Genomic DNA, 9,690 nt, shown 5'->3' on the forward strand with positions numbered 1-9,690 from the left:
AACAGAATGTCTCAGTCCTGAAAGAGTTTGGAGATATGAATGTGGAGGTCACTGTTATCAACTCAATTTATAGTTCTGAGTGAAATCCCTTAGGAATAGAGAAGATATTTACAACAGAGTTTTGAAGAAATACAATGTTTCATGTTTGGGTAAAGGAGGGAGAAGAGAAGGGAAAAAAAAGAAGGTGAGGGAGAAAGGGAGAAGAGAGGTAAGGGTATCCAGAGAGATGGGAGGAAAACTAGAATTGCGTGGAGACATTAAAGTCAAGAGAAGAGGATGTGCCTGAAGGGAGGTAGTTTATCAAATGCTGCCAGAAGGTTATGTGGGAGAAAGACTAAACAATGTTTATGAGATTTAGCAATATGGAGGTCACTGGAGACAAGAGGTCGGAGCAATTTATTTGCATAATGGGGCAGAAACCAGATTGATGAGTGAGAGGTTAGGAAATAAACACAGCAATGAAACAACTCCGAAATATTTTTGAATGAGAAGAAAAGAGAGAACTAGGTTAGCATTGGGAGCAACTACCTGAATCAGATGGCAAAATGTTTAAAAACTCAATTTAATTATTTTTAAATAAGTGCTACATTCACTTGGTTCAAAGGTTTTTAAAAATTATACATTGAGGGGAGCCTGGGTGACTCAGTTGGTTAAGCGTCCAACTTCGGCTCAGGTCATGATCTCATGGTTTGTGAGTTCAAGCCCCACATCAGGCTCTGTGCTGACAACTCAGAGCCTGGACCCTGCGTTAGATTCTGTGTCTCCCTCTCTCTCTGCCCCTTCATTGCTTGCATTCTCTCTCTCTCTCTCTCTCTCTCTCTCAAAAATAAACATTAAAAAATTTTTTTTAATTATACATTGAGAAGTTTTACTTTCATATTCTTTATAATCCACACCCCCTACCTCGTCCTCTACATGTAACCACTGGCCATTAGTTTTAGGAAAACTAATGAAAAAAATTTTTTTTCAACTTTTTAAATTCCAGCTCATCAACATACAGTGTAATATTAGTTTCAAGTGTAGAATTTAGTGATTCAACACTTCCATACATCACAACAGGTGCACTACTTAATCCCCATCACCTATTTAGTCCACCCCTAACCCACCTCCCTTCTAGTAACCATCAGTTTGTTCTCTATCGTTAGGACTCTATTTCTTGGTTTGCCTCTCTTTTTTTCTCCCACGTTTATTTGTTTTGTTTCTTAAATTCCACATGTGAGTGAAATCATATGGTATTTATCTTTTTTGATTGGTTTATTTTGCTTAGCATTATAGTCTCTAGTTCTATCCACATTGTTGCAAATGGCAAGACTTCATTCCTTTTTATGGCTGAGTAATATTCCACTGTGTGTGTGTGTGTGTGTGTGTGTGTGTGTGTGTGTGTGTGTGTGTATAATCTTTACCCATTCACCAGTAGATGGAAACTTGGGCTCTTACCATAGTTTGGCTACCTTAGATCATGCTGCTATAAACATTATAGGTGCACGTATCCCTCTGAATTAGTATTTTTGTATTCTTTGGGTAAATACTTAGGAGTGCAATTGCTGAATCATAGGGTAGTCCTATTTTTAACTTTTTGAGGAAACTTCATACTGTTTTTCAGAGTGGCTACACCAGTTTTCATTCCCAAAAAGTGTAGGAGGTTTCCCCTTTCCCCACATCCTTGCCAACACCTGTTTCTGTGTTGTTGATTTTAGCCATTCTACAGGTGTGAGGTGATATCTTATTGTAGTTTTGATTTGTATTTCCCTGATGATGAGTGATGTTGAGCATTTTTTCATGTGTCTGTTGGCTATCTGTAGGTCTTCTTTGGAGAAATGTCTCTTGATATCCTCTGCCCATTTTTAAATTGGATTATTTGTTTTTTGGGTGTTGAGTTGCATACATTCTTTGTATGTTTTGGATACTAACCCTTTATCAGATATGTCATTTGCAAATATCTTCTCCCATTCTGTAGGTTGCCTTTCAGTTTTGTCGATTGTTTCCTTCACTGTGCAGAAGCTTTTTATTTTGATGAAGTCCCCATAGTTTCTTCTTGGTTTTGTTTCCCTTGCCTCAGGAGACATATCTAGAAAAATGTTGTTATGGCTGATGTCAGACAAATTACTGCCTGCGCTCCCCTCTAGGTCTTTAATGGCTTCCTGTCCCACATTTAGGTCTTTCATCAATTTTGAATTTATTTTTGTGTATGGTGTAAGAAAGTGGTCCAGTTTCATTATTTTGCCTGCTGCTGTCCACTTTTCCAATACCATTTGTTGAAGAGACTGCCTTTTTCCCATTAGATATTCTTTCCTACTTTGTTGAAGATTAGTTGACCATACAGTTGTGGCTTCATTTTTTTTATATTCTGTTCTGTTGATTTCTATGTCTTTGTTTTGTGACAGTACCATACTGTTTTTTTTTAAGTTTATTTATTTTGAGAAAGAGAGAGAAGGGGAGGGGCAGAGAGAGAGGGAGAGAGAGAATCCCCAGCAGGCTCCACACTCAGGGTGGGGCCCGCAGCAGGGTTTGATCTCATGACCACAAGATCAGGACCTGAACCAGTATCAAGAGTCGGACATTTAACCAACTGAGCCACCCAGGCACCCCAGTACCATTCTGTATTGATGACTACAACTTTGTACTATAGCTTGAAGTCTGGGATTGTGATGCCTCCAGCTTTGCTTTTGTTCTTCAAGATTGCTTTGGCTATTTGGCTATTTTGTGTTCCATACAAATTTTAGCATTGTTTCTCCTAGCTCTGTGAAAAATGCTATTGGTATTTTGGCAGGGATTGCATTAAATGTATAGATGTTTTTGGATATTATAGACATTTTAACAATATTTGTTCTTCCAATCCATGAGCATGGAAGGTCTTTCCATTTCTTTGTGTCCTCTTCAATTTCTTTCATCAGTGTTTTATAGTTTTCAGAGTACAGGTTTTTCACCTCTTTGGTTAGGTTTATTCCTAGATATCTTAAAAAAATTTTTTTTACATTTATTTATTTTTGAAAGACAGAGAGACAGAATACAAGTGGGGGAGGGGCAGAGAGAGAAGGAGACACAGAATCTGAAGCAGGTTCCAGGCTCTGAGCTGTCAGCACAGAGCCCAACACGGGGCTCGAACCCACAAACTGTAAGATCATGACCTGAGCTGAAGTCGGACGCTCAATCCACTGAGCCACTCAGGCGTCCCTTATTTCTAGATATCTTAAGGTTTGGGGTAGGCAGATAAGAGCAAATACTAATGTAAATTAATGTTCCTCCCCTCTTTCTTACACAAAGACAGCATACTAGCTTTGATTTTTTTCACTTAACAATAGATCTTGTACATCTTCCCAGATCAGTACCTACAGAGGGACACAAGTTGTTTCCTTTTGCTGTCCCTGCTGAGTGGATAGAGCATTTTCTCACTGATTCCCATCCTCCACTGATGCTTGCTCCCAGAAATGTTTCCAGACTACCGGTGTGAAGGGATAGTAGACCTCCCTTGGCTTCAGGGAAAGCATTAGGCTGAGAAAACTTGTGTAGGGGAATTGTGCACCAGAGCTGCTCCAGAAATGCAAGCTGAACCGAGGGGATGTGGCTTAGGGCACAAAAAACACTACATAAACCCATACCAGGAAAGTGAATGGAAGATGTTTAATCTTTTAGAGAAGAACCTTTCCCCCAAGCCCCTCCCATCCCATGTTGTTGGGGAGGAGAGTGGTTATTAGGTGACCTGTTGCCTTTGCACATGTGTTTAAGCCTCAAATGAATTTCCTGTCCTTAGCAGAATTCTCATTCCTGCCCTCAGTCATAGGACTCAGGCTCTCAAGCCTTTCTGGGGTTGCCGGGCAGATCTGCCTCTGTGCTATATAACAGCCCCCTTGCAACTTATTCTGGGCTGTGGATTCCTTTGTTATGTCACCTAGTAACACTTTCTTGTTCACTTTCCATCTTCTAGAATTTTGCTGAAATTTTCATCTCCTAATGGAGAAATCTCTATTCAGATTCTTTGCCCATATTTTAGTTGGGTTATTTGTCTCTTTATGTTTGGGTTGAAAATGTTCTTCATAGGGGCGCCTGGGTGGCGCAGTCGGTTAAGCGTCCGACTTCAGCCAGGTCACGATCGCGGTCCGTGAGTTCGAGCCCCGCGTGGGGCTCTGGGCTGATGGCTCAGAGCCTGGAGCCTGTTTCTGATACTGTGTCTCCCTCTCTCTCTGCCCCTCCCCCGTTCATGCTCTGTCTCTCTCTGTCCCAAAAATAAATACATGTTTGAAAAAAAGAAAAAAATTAAAAAAAAAAGAAAATGTTCTTTATATATTCTGGATTCTAGTCTCTTATCCAACATATGATTTACAAATATTGTCTCCTATTAGGTGAATTGTCTTTTCACTTTCTTAGTGGTGTCCTTTGAAGCACATTTTTTAATTTTGGTAGAATCTTACTTTTTCTTTGGCTGCTCCTGCTTTTGGTTTCATATTTCAGGAACAATTGCCCGATCCAAGGTTATGATTTACACCTATGCTTTCTTCAAAGACTTTTATAGTCAGGGCGCCTGGGTGGCGCAGTTGGTTAAGCGTCCGACTTCAGCCAGGTCACGATCTCGTGGTGCTTGAGTTCGAGCCCCGCGTCAGGCCCTGGGCTGATGGCTCAGAGCCTGGAGCCTGTTTCCGATTCTGTGTCTCCCTCTCTCTCTGCCCCTCCCCCGTTCATGCTCTGTCTCTCTCTGTCCCAAAAATAAATAAACGTTGAAAAAAAATTTTTTTTTTAAAAAAAAGACTTTTATAGTCTTAGTGCTTAGATTTAGGCCTTTGACTAGTTTTTAGTTAATTTTTGTATATGATGTGAGAAAGGGTGCAAAATCACTCTTTTGCATATGGATGTCCAGTTGTCCCAGCACTATTTGTTGAAAAACTATTATTTCCACTTGAATGGTCTTGGCATCTTTGTTGAAAATCAACTGACCATAAAGTGAGAGAGTTTATTTCTAGATCTCAATTCTATTCCATTGATGTGTATTCAATTCTATTCCATTGTGTCTCTCCTTACCCCACTACCACACTGTCTTGATTAGTGTAACTTTGTAGTAAGTTTTGAAAGTCAGAAGCTTGAGTGCTCCAAATTTATTCTTCTTTTTCAAGATTGTTTTGAATTGTTTGGCTATTCTGAGATCTTTGAATTTCTCTATTAATTTTAGGGTCAGCTTGTCAATGTCTGTGAAGAAGTCAGCTATGATTAAAAATTGGCACTTTAACTTTTCTTAATATCAAAGTACTTGTAATATACCTCAGCAATGTTCATAAACAACATCTCAACATGAATATTGAGAATCATACACATATTTATTATTTATGTTCATTTGCTCAATAAAATTCCTTGAAGCTTCTGTTCAGAGGGTGGCAGTTGAAAATCATAGCAGAGGGGAGCCTGGGTGGTTCAGTTGGTTGAGCATCTGACTCTTGATTTTGCCTCAGGTCATGATCCCAAAGTCATGGGATGGAACCCTGCATCAGGCTCTGCACTGATGCTCCATCAAGCATGGAGCCTGCCTGAGACTCTCTCTCTCCCTCTGCCCTTCTCCCCTACTTGTGCTCTCTCTCTAAAATAAAAAAAAAAAAAAGAAAGAAAATCATAGTAGAACTTTCTAACTTTGTGAAAGTCTATATATTTTTATGTTATCCCTGTGAATCATAATAATATACACACCAGACTAACACAACATAGGATTCTTTTTATCTTTCCTATGTGATATTTTTGTTGCAGAGGATAAATGTTCACAAGATGGCAGACAGATTCCTCTTTTTTTGCTTAAACACAGAGTTCCAAATAAGACTGTTCAATAAAAATATTCTCTAAAGTCACTGTATTTCTCAACTACTTTGACATGAATCTTAAAATTCAATTCAAGAACTCTCACATTAGTACAGACTTTCTCTTTCCCAAAAGAGAATATCTGTGAATCACATCAAATCAAATGTAACACTTTGTAATTTATTATTATTATTTTATTTTATTTTTTAAAATTTACATCCAAGTTAGTTAGCATTAGTGCAACAATGATTTCAGGGGTAGATTCCTTAATGCTCCTTACCCATTTAGCCCATCCCCCATCCCACAACCCCTCCAGTAACCCTCTGTTCTCCATATTTAAGAGTCTCTTCTGTTTTGTCCCCCTCCCTGATTTTATATTATTTTTGCTTCCCTTCCCTTATGTTCATCTGTTCTGTGTCTTAAAGTCCTCATATGAGTGAAGTCATATGATATTTGTCTTTCTCTAATTTTGCTTAGCATAATACCCTCTAGTTCCACCCATGTAGTTGCAAATGGCAAGATGTCATTCTTTTTGATTGCTAAGTAATACTCCATTGTATATATACACCACATCTTCGTTATCCATTTGTCTGTCGATGGACATTTGGGCTCTTTCCATACTTTGGCTATTGTTGATAGTGCTGCTATAAACATTGGGGTGCATATGCCCCTTCAAAACAGCATACCTGTATCCCTTGGGTAAATACCTAGTAGTGCAATTGCTGGCTCATAGAGTAGTTCTATTTTTAATTTTTTGAGGAACCTCCATACTGTTTTCCAGAGTGGCTGTACCAACTTGCATTCCCACCAGCAATGCAAGAGATCCTCTTTCTCCATATCCTCGCCAACATTGTCGTTGCCTGAGTTGTTAATGTTAGCCATTCTGACAGGTGTAAGGTGGTATCTCATGGTGGTTTTGATTTGTATTTCCCTGAGGATGAGGGATGTTGAGCATTTTTCATGTGTCGGTTGGCCATCTGGATGTCTTCTTTGGAGAAGTGTCTATTCATGTCTTTTGCCCATTTCTTCACTGGATTATTTGTTTTTTGGGTGTTGAGTTTGATAAGTTCTTTATAGATTTTGGACACTCACCCTTTATCTGATATGTCATTTGCAAATATCTTCTCCCATCTATTGGTTGCCTTTTAGTTTTGCTGATTGTTTCCTTTGCTGTGCAAAAGCTTTTTATTTTGATGAGGTCCCAATAGTTCACTTTTGCTTTTGTTTTCCTTGCCTCTGGAGATGTGTTGAGTAAAAATTTGCCGTGGCCAACTTCTGATGGAGAATGGCACTACTGAGTAACTTCTGTGGGTTCAGCCCATCTCTTCCTTGTGAAACTTCTTCAGTGATTTATACTAATCAACTTTGGTCTGACCCAGATAAAGTGTTTAATTGTTGACCCATGGCTTTCTTCCCTCATTGCTCACCCTGTTATTGCCCAAGACTCCTGTGTTGCCACATCCAATGATCCACTTTCCTCTCACGTAACCTTTAGACACTGTTGCCTGCTCTCTGCCTTATGAACTTTGTTCTGTGAATTCTTTCAAGATATTATACCACCCTGGATCTCCCACTTCTAAACATATGGTCTCTGTTTTCTCCAGAATTCTCTCCTGTCTTCCCACCACACCCAAAAGATATGTCTCAGCCACCCTTGTCTTGCTCATGGCTTTCATAATCATTCCTATCCTGATATCTTCTTCTCATCTAGTCTTGTTCCCCCTCTTGCCTACTGGGCCTATCTAGTTGGGTGTCATATCATTTCAAATAAAGTATGTCTGGATACGGACTTACTTTATTCTCCAAATCAACTTCCTTTCAACTTCATTTCTTAGTGGTAACAACCATTTCCCAAGGTCAGTTCCCTGCCCTTTCATTCCTTATATCTAATCAGTTGCCGTGAAGTTCTGTAGGTATTTTCTGGAAGAATTCTCAAACCAATTGATTCATCTCCATTTCTCTTCTTTCTACAACTTGTTCAATTACTTATGTAACATCTTCATGAAGTCAAGAGAAATCTAGTAAGAGCTTTAATCTGCAAGGCAAGTACACACCTGGAAAGCAAGTTAGGACCTAAAGCCTGGGCCAGATAAAAATAAGCCATTGATCAAGATTGAGGGCTATTTTCAGATGGTATCAGGAAGGACTGATATAGCCATTACCTCAATATTGTATTGCTATAACTCCCTAACATGTCTCCTGGATACTGTATGCGACTAATGTATTTTGCTCTTAGCCACTTCTATACTTTTATTTATTTGGTTAGTCCGGGTTGGTGGTAATAGCTTAGTATTATCTCACTTAAAATTTACTGATTTTGTCAGAAAGGCTTCAGTACCATGGTTAAACCAAGAATGGTCAAATACAGGGAACTTTCCAGAACGCTCGCTAAAAAGTGGAGGAGTGGCAGCTGCCCGAGCTGCACCCAGAAACGCGCTCCTTCCTGCTCCCCCACACCGGCCTTGGCCCCCTCACTGGCTGTAGAAAATGGTGAAAGAAACTACTTACTATGATGTTTTGAGGGTCAAACCCAATGCCACCCAGGAAGAATTGAAAAAGGCTTACAGGAAATTGGCTTTGAAGTACCACCCTGACAAGAATCCAAATGAAGGAGAGAAGTTCAAACAGATTTCTCGAGCTTATGAAGTGCTCTCTGATGCGAAGAAAAGGGAATTATATGACAAAGGAGGAGAACAGGCAATTAAAGAAGGTGGAGCAGGTGGTGGTTTTGGCTCCCCCATGGACATCTTTGATATGTTTTTTGGAGGAGGAGGAAGGATGCAGAGAGAGAGGAGAGGTAAAAATGTTGTGCATCAGCTCTCTGTAACCTTAGAAGATTTATATAATGGTGCAACAAGAAAACTAGCTCTGCAAAAGAATGTGATTTGTGACAAATGTGAAGGCTGAGGTGGTAAGAAAGGAGCGGTAGAATGTTGTCCCAATTGCCGAGGTACTGGAATGCAAATAAGAATTCATCAGATAGGACCTGGAATGGTTCAACAAATTCAGTCTGTGTGCATGGAGTGCCAGGGCCATAGGGAATGGATCAGTCCTAAAGATAGATGTACAAGCTGCAATGGAAGGAAGATAGTTCGAGGAAAGAAGATTCTAGAAGTTCATATTGACAAAGGCATGAAAGATGGCCAGAAGATAACATTCCATGGTGAAGGAGACCTAGAACCTGGACTGGAACCAGGAGATATTATCAGTATTTTAGATCAGAAGGACCATGCTGTTTTTACTAGGCGAGGAGGGGATCTTTTCATGTGTATGGACGTACAGCTGGTTGAAGCACTGTGCAGCTTTCAAAAGCCAATATCTACTCTACACAACAGAACCATTGTCATTACCTCTCGTCCAGGTCAGATTGTCAAGCATGGAGATATCAAGTGTGTGCTGAATGAAGGCATGCCAATTTATCATAGACCATATGAAAAGGGTTGCCCAATCATTGAATTTAAGGTAAACTTCCCTGAGAATGGCTTTCTCTCTCCTGATAAACTGTCTTTGCTGGAAAAACTCCTACCTGAGAGGAAGGAAGTAGAAGAGACTGATGAAATGGACCAGGTAGAACTGGTGGACTTTGATCCAAATCAGGAAAGAAGGCGCCATTACAATGGAGAAGCGTATGAGGATGATGAACCTCACCCTAGGGGAGGTGTTCAGTGTCAGACCTCTTAATGGGGTCAGTGAAGAACACTGCTGGTATTTTATATGCAGTAGTGAACGAATGAAGGACTATAATCATAGCCCACTACTTGCTATTATTGTTTTTGTTTTAATATTCAACTATAGTAGTGTTTTAAAAGTTAAATGAAGAATAAAAAATATAAAAGCTAAAAAAAAAAAAAAAAGAATGGTCAAGTACATACCTAAGTTGGTTTCCATGAAAACCAAAAGATGAGCAAAGAGGTA

The 9,690-nt window shown here is 39.6% G+C and overlaps 1 pseudogene; it reads left to right on the forward strand.

Moving 5' to 3' along the window:
• The first annotated feature begins 8,262 nt into the window (after window positions 1–8,262).
• LOC124505373 (dnaJ homolog subfamily A member 1-like) lies at window positions 8,263–9,467 on the forward strand (annotated as a pseudogene).
• The last annotated feature ends 223 nt before the right edge of the window (window positions 9,468–9,690 follow it).

Source organism: Lynx rufus, unplaced genomic scaffold, assembly GCF_022079265.1.
Source record: "Lynx rufus isolate CCGP_SWC_20201006 ecotype Redwood Valley unplaced genomic scaffold, mLynRuf1.p SCAF_9, whole genome shotgun sequence".
Taxonomy (NCBI): Eukaryota; Metazoa; Chordata; class Mammalia; order Carnivora; family Felidae; genus Lynx; species Lynx rufus.